Source organism: Lepisosteus platostomus, chromosome 11 (assembly GCF_059453375.1).
Source record: "Lepisosteus platostomus isolate fLepPlt1 chromosome 11, fLepPlt1.hap1, whole genome shotgun sequence".
Classification (NCBI taxonomy): domain Eukaryota; kingdom Metazoa; phylum Chordata; class Actinopteri; order Semionotiformes; family Lepisosteidae; genus Lepisosteus; species Lepisosteus platostomus.
The window spans coordinates 5,779,962-5,794,825 of NC_142621.1; positions in this window are offsets into that span (position 1 = coordinate 5,779,962).

The window sequence follows — 14,864 nt, forward strand, 5'->3', positions numbered from 1 at the left end:
CGCTAAGCTCAGGTACACCCTAGTTCAACAAAAGCAGAATGCAGGCCTCTAGGAAGCATATGGATCCGGTGTTAATAGATTTCTGTTTATGTAAACAAGATTTGAGCACCAATTAGCCCCTCCTCAGTATTCTCACGTTACCAACATGCTCTACATATAAGTCAATTTCCTATTAGTCTCCCGAGATGCCCACCACACCCAGATTCATCCTTTTGTTTGAGATAGTGACTCATTCGCCGATGGCGAATTTCTGCATCTTTCGGCAATGCCTTGAAAAAACCGACCTGCGAGGGGGACACTCACGATAAAATATCTAGAAGGTCTCGTGCCATCCAGGGCTGGAGTGACATTCAGAAGCTGCTCTTGACCTTCTCCCGAGAAACTGAAATGATTTTAACACGTAAAAAATAACTACAGGACCAACAAGCCAAATAACGCAAATCTGAGAAGAGTCAGCCGCTACATCTGCAGGCTTAAAAGAATGTCCTACACCGAGAGACTGAAAGAACCAAACGTTTTTTGTCTTGAATAGAGCAGACTATAAGGGGATCTGCCCGAGGTATTCTTAAACCTCAAGGGGACTGACAAAGTAAGCACAATGAACTCCTTCAGAATCAACAGTGAAACACGAACAAGCAGACCCAAGTGGAAATTACGCATCTACACATAAAAATGAAAACAGGAGACAATTCTTTATGTAAATGATTGTGGTAGTGTGGAACAAGCTACTGTACATAACCATGTTGTCAAAGTCAATATGCTGTGTTAAGATCCTCAGCTCAGTTAGCCACAATCTATCAAATGGGCTTGATGTGTTAAATAGCCTTCTCTCCTTTGTAATCTTTCCTATGTTTTTATAATCATTTAGGTTCGTAAATCATTTGGTAGAGATGTTAATGGAAATATCATTAAGGTAAAGTATGTTGAGTTCCCATGACTCATTCTGATGGTATTTCTGGTAAGGAATACGAAATAAATAATACAAAAATAGTTGCAACCTTAAGGTCTGCCATATGACTCCAGAATTAAACTGTTTGTTCTCTGTGCCATAAACAGTAATGTTTGCTCTGAGTGCAGTTGTCCAGTCATGGCTCGTTCAAGCCTGGACTTCTGTATGTCATCAACAAACTGTAATCAGGGGATCCCCAGGTGACAGTGTAGTACTGGTCAATAGGTCCTACAGCTGGATGTGCTCAGCTTCCTCTGCAACAGCAGCTCTTGGGATCTACTAAAAGTCTTATGATTGCAGTGAATTTACTGGCAGATAAGATATTCCTCCAACACTGTTAATTCTTCCATTCAGTGCCAGCTTTCCTGTTAGGCAATGTGGAGTTTGCAATGAATGTAATGGTGTTTGAATGCAGATGGACATGTTGATGAAATTAGTGCACAGGATTTTATTCTTCCTGTGCAGTTCTGTGCACTTCCAAGTGCAATAGCTTGTACAATATGTTGTAAACTCTCTATGCTTGCATTTAGGGAGCTAACCATAATAAACACTGGCTGTACTGAGGAAAATAATAAGCCATATTATGTGAAATCCTTGCAAGGTATAGATCTTTTAAATTCTTGTTTTCTTCAGTGTAATTACTTCACAAATATTAATACAGTAAAGGATACTGTGAACACTACCCTTTTTTATTTTCAGTGCTCCGTGTTAAAACTGTCGTTGCCATTTTTTGTCAAGTAATCTCACCCAGATTGCTTGTTTAGCATAATTTAGATAGATATCATTGAATAAATAAACAAACTGGCAAGTCCTAATGTCCAAAATCATCAGTCATTTTAAATATCCAAAGGAGCCTACAAAGGGTTTGGCAACACAATTCATATTATACAAGTGGAAGATAGCTGGGTGGAATTTTAATTATTATTTTCATGAGAGGAATTGCCAGTGCAGGTGTCACATTGAATACTGTACCAGTCTTTCTAAGCACACCACAATTAAAACAGCAGGGAAATACTGTATCGTTATTTCATTCTGTACAACATAGGTTTTTTACCTGGGCCTCAGTCACACTGATATTCTAATCATACAGTACTTCACTCAAACGCCCAGTTTAAGGCTAAAGTTAAAAGATTTTAGAACCTAAACCTTACCAATTCTGTAGTTGCAGCAGTATAAAAAGGTTATAACAGTTTATTTTAATGTTTAAATTATTTCCATAGAGAGATTAATTTAAAAAGTAATTAAACTTGAACAGCACTCTATGCACAATTAATAATGGTTTGCTAATGCCATTTTAATTCTGCTTGGGGTTGTTAAAAGTATAAGATTTGTTTCTATGGCAAAAGAATGCAAAGTCTCTACTCTAGAAGTATTAGACCACCTCTATCTGTAATTTTCATTGCGTTTCTCATCTGTTATTACACCTCCATCCTGAAGAGGGAGACCAAAAGCCAAATTAACCTTTAGAGCAGGGAGCACAACACCGTAAAAGGGAAATGATCTTTAGGCAGAGAAAGAAAATAGGCCAAATGATCTAAGACTTTTGAGGGTCCGGTTCATCACATGAGTGTTGCTTGGCCAAACATCTGTTTTTTTTTTTTTTGAGAAAAGAAAAACGTCTCTACCACTGGATTTTAAAAACTGCACATGCTCATCATGGTTAAAATTTTGTTGGATGCAAGAAAAGTGGTTAAGCTAGGAGGCGGCTTCTGCATTCAATTCTGCCATCTAAACCACATCAGAAGAAGGGGCCTCAGGTGAAATGGATCCAGAACCTAGCCAGTGTAATGTAATCGACGGAGAATGAAAATTATTATAGCTCTACTGTATCTGGCACTCGCATTTTTAAATTAAACAACTACAGCATATCTGACCACCCTCTTTCAAACAGAAACTCCAGGGGTAGATGCAAATACATCTTCTCAAAGGAAAAACATTGTCAGTCGTGGAAAAAAAGGAAAGGCCCACTGCACAAAGACCTCATTCTAGTTCGCCAAATGCTCCATGCTATGCGTCAGAACACAAGCAGGAAACCACTTTGCCTCTGGCAGCGTACTGGCTTAAGAGGGTGTCTAGCATTATACTTGAGTCTTAATGAAACCCAAAAGTCGTAGTCTAAAAATAATCCTTATTTCGCTGAAGAAATGTAAACTTTCTGTGTGTGTTTTGAGTGTAAGGATGCTGGATATGGGGGGTGTTTTGGGTGGGTGTAATATGTCCTATTTATTCATTATTTCTATTGCCATTAATTTTTATTTCAGAAACAGAACAATAGATTCTATTACATTTTTTAAAAATCCATTTTAATTTTGGTACATTTACTTAGGGGTTTCTGTTTCTATGCCTTATTTGCAACCTTACGTTGACTCAAACTTCAAAATAAACACAAGTAAAAGACCTATGAAGTATCTTGTAAAGTGTGTTTTGTATTGTACTACATCATCCTAGTTTGTGAATGGTTTAAATTTAATGCAATGTAAAATGAGTGGAGAACCAAACCACGTTTAAGTGTGTTTATTCAAATCTACTGTAGCGTAAGTGATGCTTAATATGCAATTTCTGCATGACAACATAATGATAAAGAGGACTTCTCAACCAAACAACAGCTCGATCAGTGGTTACAGCAGGTACACTAATTCAGATCTCTGTAGCCAGTCTTGTACTGTAGTGATCATTTGTTGTTGTGCTGCTGAACAGTTAAATTGTGTATATAGAATTTGGGCTACACTTTGCAGCCATTTTTGTACACCATGCAGTAGGTGGACTACACAAAAGCTAAGCGCCCTAAATGAAAATGAATCCAGAGTCATAACATACACAATAATGAAAAATTCTATACAGGACTGAATTGAATAAATGCTTTATTGAGTGAAAGGACGATAGGCAGTTGAAACAGCTTCCCAGCAATGTTGTTGAAGCTGAATACTTAAACAGGCTGACTGGATGCCATCCTTGAATCAATAAACTACTACTGCAGCAAACAAACAAACAGCGTTCATTGAATAGCTTCCTTTCCTTTGTAGCAATTCTCATGTTCTTAATTTTTTTAAAACAAAACACACATGCTTCTGGTAACAGAAAAAAACAACAGAATGTGGCCTAAATTTCTCTGTGAAGCAAGCACACGTAAACAGTATTCTAAATAGGACTAAATTCCAGAAAGTGGATTGACAGGACTTTCTACTACACCACTCTATGATGCAAAAAGCTTTACAGTTTTATCACATTTCCTCAGTCTTGTCTTTTTGAGCCATTGGTATCATGAATTCTATTGGGCAAACTTAACCTTAAAATACAGGAGCCTGGTCTAGCTGGAGCATGACTGTCAGAGACGGGTATAGGCACAGTCTACTGAATGACACTATAAGGGCTGAAAATCATCCGTCACTGAACTTATTGGAACTTACTTTTATTTAACCTGCATGTCGTTTCACCTGCATGTCTCCTCCTACTACGAACAGATCCTTTACCTTGTCGCTACATGTTGCCTCCCGAAGAGACATTTGGAATTAGGTTTAACTTCTCACCAATGACAGTACTTTCATGAACAGAGTGCATTTTTCTTTTCTTCATGTCTTTTTAAAAAAAAGATGTAATGAATAATACACGTCTAAAAAGTAACAATGTCATGAAAAATAATAATAATGTAATAAGTAATGAAAAATGGTCCATCTCGGCAAACTCTAAATAACCAAAAAGCTACTCATTAAAAGTCAGGTTTAATTTATTAAAGATGCATTGCTTATCTACAAAAGATGGCTGCATTCATTTCGGTTTACTAAAGCCTTAAGAGACACAAGAGAGGGGAAAAGGAATAATACTTCTGAATCCTATTTGTAATCAAAATGTGTAACAGGTAATAAATTCGGGTTGCTCAGGGGGGACAAAGCAGAAACACACTAGAACAAAAAGAGCCTGCTTACACAAGATCCTGAGTGATTTTTGTATTAATTTAAGTGCTCCTAATGGGAAAAAATTCCCTATCCCTTGATGTGTAATTTTAATATTCAATAAATAAATATGTCTATAAATATTTGTGTATATTCAGTATACTGTAAATCCAGAAGTCTGGTGTTTGTGTGTTTACGTGCAGCAGTAAAAATGTATTTTGTAGAGACTGACAGATATGGCCACAGTAAGCTCAATAAAGATACACAATGATTTAACTGTAGCATAGTTGTGACAGCTTCCACACACCCATCCATTTTCTAACTGTTGTATCCAATACCAGGTCATGGGGGAGCCAGAGCCTTTCTTGGCAAGCATCGGGCGCAGGGCAGGCCACCCCCTGGGTGGGACGCGAGCCCCTTGCAGTGTTGTGACAACCTGATCTTTTTTATTTTTGGTCTTGCAGGGAAGTGGGTGGAGTGTTGAGCTGACAGGTGAATGTGCATCACAAACAGTACAGACGTATTTGGGGAAAGTTACACCAGCCACTAGCTGTGGCCCTTCACTGCCTAATAGACCACTATGTTTTTCTGTGGTTTGCTGATGGCTCAATAGCCATTCTTGTGCTTTACTTGTGGGCTGTTCTCAACTAATCACCAAAATAAGCATTGCAGTAAACCCATTTGCCAGTGTTTCCCAATGTATTCCCAGCCAGGAGAGGGCTGCAATCCAACACAACATGATGGCTCATTTTATCCACACGATGACCAAGTTCATTGCAGCCATTCATGAGGTAAAGTGTGGCCTCACAAGTGCCATATTCCATATTGTATTTTATATAGTTCTACCATATGGTACATGATACAATATATGTGATTGTCTTGTGACTATTTATTGATGTGTAGTCTTAGTACAAGGATATCTACTTCATTGCCAATCTATTTTTGAACCATAGGCTTGTTATTCTTTTCTTTTTGTTTTCTTTTCAGCTCTCTCGTTTGTGGAACAGTCTGCTTCTTTTTCTTCTTTTTTTTTCAGTCAATATATCTCCGTATAAACAGCATAAGTATTAAAACGTTTCTAGCATTAATCCCCAAATACGATATAAAAAATGGAGGTAAAGAAACGACTCTGCACAGACTGAACCTAGAAGAAAGGAAGCAATTTAAATCAAAATATGTGTATGACTCATAAAGGAATTTCCCCCATTGCTAACAAAATTTCTGCTACAATCTATTTAGAACAATAACCCCTTTGATTTTTAATGCTTTCCATATAAATCAAATTCAAAGTACCTTTAAATGAATGAACTGGGGAAGTGTTTCCAAAGTACAACAATATTTCCACAAGGCTTACTTTTGGTAACCATGGATATTGATGCGTTTACAAACCTGCACAATGAAATTTTTGCTTTTGTCTAACAAGTATAGGGTGCTTATATGGGTGATAATATGTTGTTAATGAAATCCTTCAAATTCACATGATTTGTAAAATTACAATTGAAACATGATATTGATTTTATTTTCTAAGGATATCCAGTAAGGAAAATGTATCACATTTATTAAACCTAATTAAGAACATAATGAAAAATAAATGTTTATTGATATAAACTCTTATAATTGTCAGATTTTTCCATTTTATTTAGGAAATACATGTTTGTTACCTTATGCTACATGTTATCAGTAAATTAACAATATCCTCCTTTTTACTTTCTTTTGTATTCAAATAATGATTTTGGCTTGCTGTCATGAGGTCTCAGGCAGTTTTCCAAACTGCTTACATCCTAATTAGAGTAATGCTGCTTAGTCTCAACAATTTGTATACTAAAGAGTGATGTAACTGTATGATACCAATAACTCAAATTTCAATTTTTGCTCTACACATTAAAACTTCAGAAAGCATATGGAATATCCCCAAGTTACACATATCTGAATTGCGATAACTGATGAGAGGTTAGGTTTATCCTTGTGAGATGTAGTGCTCAGTTTTTTTAATATATGCAAGAAATATCCAAACTCAATTACCTTGAACTACATTGTTTGAACAGAAAATTAAATTTTAGCATTAAAGAAAGTTTTTAACATTAACTCACGACAGTTACCAAATGGAGGTAAAATTTGGGTTTTAAGCTGCTCAGTTTTTGCCTGGTTAAAAGACCCAACTTTTATAGTTTTTGTTTTTTTTTCAGTAAGAATGATTAATTCAATCAGCAAAGGTTTCTCAAACATATCTAAAGGGACATGGAAGCACATAAGATTCACTTTTTCATTCTTTTTTCTAAACTGCAAACACCTCATGATTCGGCCATGCTACAGTATTAGCATAAAAGAATCAAGTGACAAGAACAATATAGACTTGAAAACTTTCCACAAGCCATTCGAGGTGTGCCTGTGAAATGTAATACCTGCTATTATTCAAGGTACTCATTTAATATCACTGATTTTCAATTCCGGAAGGGTGGGATTCTAAAATGCCACAGAAAAGATAAATCTTTCTTAATGCTGGCTTGTTATCTTAAATCCCAAATTACTGAGCACCACCTGTATGAGTAATGTAAAGCAGAATAGCTTTCCCCCTTTCTAGTTTTCTTCCAGGTCTTGATACCATAAATCTCTGTTGTTAACATTATTATCTTTGTATTATTTCTTACTTTATTTTTTTAATCCTGCATGCAACTCAGGAATGCTGATGTTTTCAGAGATATTTTGCAAAGCTGGCCAAATTTGGCCACCACATTTGGAAATAGATCTGAAAATATCCAAAATAGCATTCAACATAATGTTGTATTCTGTACAAAGGATGTGTGTATAATATTCGATTTGAAAGACATTTTTCTAAACTCATTTCAAGACTCATTCATTCTCTACCTTTCAAGAGGGATGTTAGGCTTTTCTGCACATATGAAATGGAAGTTCTTAGCTGACACTATGGATGGATGATGACAACCAAGCCACTTAAATGCCAGCTTTTCCACATCATATTCTTTCCCAATGTCATTGCGAAAAAACTATATATCCTACACAGATTTAGCTTTTGACTCTGCATGAGGCTCCCTGTGACTAGGGCGATGGCCCTCAATGGGTTAAGTAAAATCTGTACCTAAACACCTAAATAGTCAATAAACATCCTCCAACATATCTAAGTCTTGAGAGTCATTATTCCTCATGAAATGTTGATAATAACCAATCTGAAACACTTCTCAGCAGATTATGGTGGAAATTTAAAAAAAATACAGCAATAGACCATTTGGCCTGTTTGTTTAAAAATGATCAATTAAATAAGAAACCAATTATTATGATATATTACAGTATATAATGGATATATGAGGCACTTTATTTTTTTTTTGTCTGAGGAACTCTAATTATTTAGCGCCCTTTTAAAATAAATCTTATTTTTTATATATACCCTATAAACCACATTAAATCACATTAAAAGAATGTGGAAAAAAACATTTCAAACTAAAAAGGATAAGGTATCATAGAATATATCAGAATGGATCCAAATGAAATTATTCACCCTATTGGATTTGTATTCTTATTGTCTTATATTTAGACTAATCAATGTGTTTTACTTGCTATACACAATCTCTAGCTACATTTTACCTCATTAGATTGTTAGTCAGCAGTGTTTGTAGCGGAATGTAGCTGCAGCTTCTGTTAGAATAATTCATCTTAAATCTTGTCTGTGACATTTCCACATAATAATCCCTGTGAAAAAACTGTTTTCCTCCTTATTTTAAAGCTTGTCTGGTGAGATGTTTTGATATAGGTATTGCCTAAATAGAAGTTTGAACATATTCTCAGGGGTAACAGCCAATTATTTAAAAACCCACAGATCGAAAGGAGCTGTGCACAGGTTCTAATGAAGACAAGAAGTGTTGAGTAAGACAAATGAAAGTGCACTTTGAGTTCAATGTCATCAGATATACTTTTGATCTTTTTAAAATATAATACCAATAATTACTAAAATTCCAAAACATAAATTTGTTACACAGATATGTGAATTACATAATTATTTTACTGTAAATTAATGTTTTCCTCAAAACACAAATTACTAGATTGTCAAGGGGACGACTTTATTCTGTATGTCTGATTGGTTTAGGCCTGAATTACAAAGTACATATGGCTATGCAGTATATTTTAAATAGCTGGAAATATCACAGTTTGAGTTTCAGTAACCCTACACTGTTCCTAACTGTTAAAACTGCTAAAAACTGTTTATTTCGGTTTTAGAATCTCATTTATGAAAATCCTTAATTCGCTCAGGAACAAACAAGTTTTAAATATTTATGTAAAAAGTGACTGCGTAAAAATAGAGTAATTAATCTGGATTAATAGTACAAAGAAACTTTTCTGAGGGTTTAAATTAGATATGGTACAACTTTGTAACTATCTGGGTTTCTACTGAACATCTTGTGTTTTTGTCCAATATAATATAACAAATATATTATCACAAAATACTAATGTTGAATCAACTAAAATAAACCAGAAACAAGCACCTTTTTTCCATTAAATCAGGTTAGTTTAACAGTGTGTATTTCTGTTGTTATTTGATTAGGGTGATTTTGTATACCAGAACTCATGCAGGGGTGAACTGTGAAAGTGAAAAACCAACATAAAAATAAGTAATAATTCCTAATTTAGGTCATTGAATAGTAAAGGTCTTTTACCCCCAGTATTAAATGTGTTTTAATTGAAATGTTGTTGCAGTTAGTTGAGAATAAGTGGTTATAGTAATAAGTGTTCATTAAGTTGTTATATTAAAAATATCACCTCCCAAAGCAAATTGACTCTAAAACATCCCTGATCAAACGAATGAAAAAAGCACAATTGTGCAAACATTATTTATGAAGTATTATGCTTTTCTTTTTTTGTTATTGTATGAACAAAAAAGAACCTAAATCAAATGAAAAAACAAAATGACAAAGCAGTAAATAATGATAATTAGGGTAATAATAATGCTATAATAAATCTAATAATGCTACTATTTGTATGCCTTAATTCATAAAAGCCACTCTTGTCCCGCAGTAAATCATAAAGTCAAGCGTAATTTCAGGTTTATGGGATTGGGATTCGGGAAAAGCACGCCACACTAACTTGAGAAGGGCAGTCTGGGACCAGCTGCTGGAACTTGTTAGGAAACCATTACAGTCCAAAGTGTTGTAAAACGGGCAGCTTCCAATTTAAAGCCCGAGCCAATTTAATGGAAACAACAAATCTCTTACAGCTATGCCGGCGCTAAAAATGGATTTACCTGTCAAAACAATTATGTGTAATAGAAAAAAATAGAATCAATAAACCAAATAACTTTCCACAACTGCATTGTACAATACAGGTGACTCCTGTGGAAATATACAGTAGGACTAGAATTTGTGTTGTGATGTTCTGTTATCTAACAAAAAAATGTTTCATTCAGTTTAGACAGAAACGGGGATGTCTCTTAGAAAGAGGGAGCCATATCTAGGACTGGGAATGTGTGATGTTTGTGATGTGTTGTTTTGAAGACTGGCGTTCTGTAAGTTCTTCTAAGACTGGATCTAAGAGGGCTAGAGGGTTGACAGAGACAGTGAGTGACAGGGTTATATGTTGTTTTTACATTAAATGTGTTTTCTGTTTCAGAAGAAATAAATCTTGTTGCTCAAACCCAATACTGTATATTGAGGGATTTAATCCACATACATTCCATGCTAGGGTTTAAATACGGTCAAAAAATGAGACAATTTACCTATTTGCAGTTTTGCAACTGTCATTACACAAGTTTAATTTTAATTTCGTTGGAGTATCATTTTGTTTTACTGGACACACTGCAGATTTAATCTGTTGTGAATTTATTATTCTTATTTGATTTAATTTGACTTTTTTAACATTGATCTTTCTAACAGAATCCAGATCTCACCTCATAAAACAATACAGGTTGCATTCACTACAGATCCTATTGCACGATTTAGAAGAGATTTATAGTGTTTGTAAACAGTTGTTCAGTGTGAACAACAACTGTGTTTTCTTTAAACTTAAAAGCAGATGTTCTGTATTCATGTATTTAGTCTTGTTAAATGAATTGTGTCAGTAGCATGATAGCTGTAAACCCCAACGTCAATCAGATAGAATACATATGGAAATATTTGCATATCTTGATTCGATAGTTGACATGTTCTGCGGGATGAATAGGACAAAATGTGCAGAGCTTGCTTTCATTATCTGACTTTGCTCCCAGACACACACACCAGAACCTTGTTGTGTAGATCAAAATAGGTAAATCACTTGATATAACCTTCAATTTTAACATGATGTTCAGATTTTGCTGTGAATGCTTATTTTCTAGAATAAGCATTTGAAAATTAAAAAAAACATTAAATATTAAAAAATGTAGTTAAAACTTCAGATTCTACTGCTCCTTCCTTTGACCTCAAAGACCCACTCCCATTCCTTGTTTCTATAGCAACTGTCGCAGTTACATTAAAGTCTACCAGAGGAAGTAATGGGTACCAAACTGTATATTCCTCTCCATGCAGGGCGCTATGAAATTATTCTTACTAAGAACAAAGATGGGATCATAAAGTCAAAAGAACACAGAGAACTCTGATAAAAATTGAAATTATCAGGTAATCCTTGATTGTTGGGCAATGTGACATTTAAATATGAAGATGAGTTCAGTTGGAATGAAAACCAGAAAACAGAGACCCCGAACAGACTCTTATACAGTACTGTAAAATGTATTTACAGTTACCTGACAAATCGTGGTTCTTCCAGGTACAAACTATGGTTATTTACGTCTTTTATGCCAAACCTTTGGACAATAAGCTACCAATAATGTTGAAAACCCTTCAGAAGTAGTGACAAGTTTATAAAATAATTCAAATAAAAATGCATGAAAATAATTCCTAAGAGATACAGCCACCACATTGATAACCAGTATTCAGTACATGGAGAGCAGATAAAAGATTTAAATATGTGGGGAACTGATGCATACATGAGGCAATTTACCTTGTTAGGGTAATATTACTGTTTTTATAAATATCATTTTTTCATTTTTTCAGATTTTTTCATCAGAAAAAATAATAATATTACAATTGAAACACTTCTTTAATAATTAGGTTGCAAAATTCAAGATGTTTGTACATACAGCACAATTATTACAATTAAATAATGTCACAAAACAGTAAATACATCATCAAAAAACATCATCAAAATGTCACAAAACAGTAAAAACATTTGATGAGTTTACTGTTATTACATTTTTTAAACTATTGAATTAATCAGATTTTTATAAATGTATTACTTCAGAATTTTATGGATTCATTTTCAGGGATTCGTTTTTCTGAGGCAGCTACGGTGTATGGGTCCTTGTCCAATCTGACTTGAAAAAATGCATTCTGAGAAAAACAAAGCATGCAATGTCTTGTGAGCAAATTATACATCATCTTCTATGGCTCATTTTCGAAAGTTTGACTAAAAAAGTCATCCATATTTTGAAGGCTAGTCTCTAAAACTGATTTGTCCCACCCTGAAGAGGTTTTTCTGACTGCATGTATGTACTATAAATCGAGAGGCAAAAAACGCAACAACAACGTTCCAATATTCATTTTTTGCCTCTATAATGCTTCTCAGCACTTATATGGTATGAGATTAAAACCCTTTACTCTGCGCTTCTATTGAAGTCAATCATTACCATTCTTCAGCTTCTTTTATACTGTAAGATGGCTGTAACTGGAGGCATCTAGGACAAAGACAACTTAATTACAGAACAGAAACAGGCAAGTCGTTTGAAGTGCGGATAAAACCTGTTTCATCACGTTTTTTCGTAATTATAAAGAAAACGTATTTTTCTCTTATTCATACGTTTAATTTGATGTATAGAACATGCTAAAGCAAATTACAACATATGGAAAAAAACGATTGCGTGAGTCACACAAGAAAGCCTTGAAGACCAAGCAAAAACATTTCTGCAGAGCGAAATTAACTGCATGTAATGTAACTTAAATACAGTCTTTTCTGCAGAAATTTAAAAGTAAAATTTAAATAAATTTAAAAATAAAAATAAATTACATTGATTTAGCCTTTTTTCTTATTCAGAGGCATGTAATAGAGAAATGTATTGAACTACAATAATTCAGCTGTTTACTAGTTTATTGTCATTTATGAAGATGAGTTGTACGTATGAATTATACATATTTAGATACTAAGAGTATGCAAAGGTATAAGTAGCTATTTCATTTAACTAAAGTAGAAGTAAACTGTGAACTGGGATTGCCTGAATTTCAAAGCATCGCAGGAGCAATACGGAAGACCTATTGCATCAGCTGTGGACCAGAACACTGTCCATGAGGTGACAGCATGTGTTAATGGATTGAGACTGTACTTACATGCAAATACAGTATAGACCATGCCTTGATTTAATAATAGTGATTGATTATGAAAACTGTAAAGATCGGTATTTGGTAAACATCCAAGTTGTCTTTGTTGGAAACGAACCGTGGATTATCTTAGTTTAGATTTGTTATTCCAAGGAAATCATCACTGACAGCTGTGTTGCAGGGAGGTCAAGCCCTTTACAGTTTACAATCTTTTTTAACAGCCCTGACGATTCCAGTACTACTCTGTCCATATGTGATTTTAAATTAAACATACCACCATAAATGCCTTTCAAAGTTCATACCATCATACCCTTTTGCATCTTAAGGGCTGCTCATTTTGCTGTGCATCACTGTAGCACCTTCTGGGGACAGGTTGCATAACGTCTTGTGAAACAGTCGTGGATGAAACTCTTTTAGACAAAGCTTTTTCAATGAAGATGGCTGACTGATTGTATTTTCTGTCCCCATTATTCACATTCTTTTTGTTACAAACAGGTTTCTACTGTTGCCATGCCCCTCAATTAGTTTTTAGGACTAATACATCAATTTTGTTTACTCATAAAACTTATGGGTATGCAATAATACAATACATACTGTATTGATATCTATTATGGCATTATCAAAGAGAACCAGATTCAAGTGAAATATATGACATGTGCTGTATCATGACATATGTACAATTAATAACATTAAATGGATTAGATGTGAGGATTTATTTATTTACAGAAGACTCAACCTTTTACACAATGTGTTTGACTTGTTTGATAAAACTTCTTAAATATGAAGGTGTAAGTTATAAAGCACTTGGAGAAAATACAAACACACATCAGATAACGACAAGCTCACAACTGCAAGATTTTTTTTCCCACATGAGAAATACGAATATTATGGTATGGAACAACGCATGAGTATCAAACAGAGCTACGCAAATCAAAACAGAAGATAATGGGAAGGTAAAGAACTGTCAGAGACATAACAAGTATGATCCAAATGATCCAGGTTTGAATTAACAGAGAAAACTTTCAAAGAGCAAATACAATTGAAGTCACTTTGAATCTATAAATTGCTCTTTCACGATAAAGTAAACTAAATATAAAACTGAGAATTGTAACGAATATCAATGCTGAGCAAAGGATGGTTTTATGGAATTATACACAGAAAATAACAGCGTTCTACACTGCTTAACTTTCCATCTTTCAGATTGCTATCAATCACCATTGTAAATCAACATTTCTGGACCCCTGTACCTTTAAGTGTTAAAGAGAAGATTAATACTGCCTCTCACTGGGAAGCAGCCAACGTATTAAAAAAAAAAAACTCCACCAACAACATAAAACATTGGAGGAAGTGAGAGACATACTGTAAAACTATTGTAAATGCAGCAGTCAAGTTTGTGAACAAAGGACAATCCCTAACGTTTGGAAAATGTATTTGTTTGATATCTGTTAAGAAGAGCTCATTGGAAAGCAGACATTTATTAAGTGGAGGAGGAGGAATATCTACCAACTACAGAGAAGTCACACCACCCTTGTGAGTCATTCACCTTGGACAAGAACATTTCTAATGACTGAGTCATCAGAGTTACACCCCTCGGCAATAGTCACTCAACCAGTTATGTGAAAAGATAAAACTGTCTAGGAGGAGTGCGTTCCTTACAATAATTAGAGGATTTAA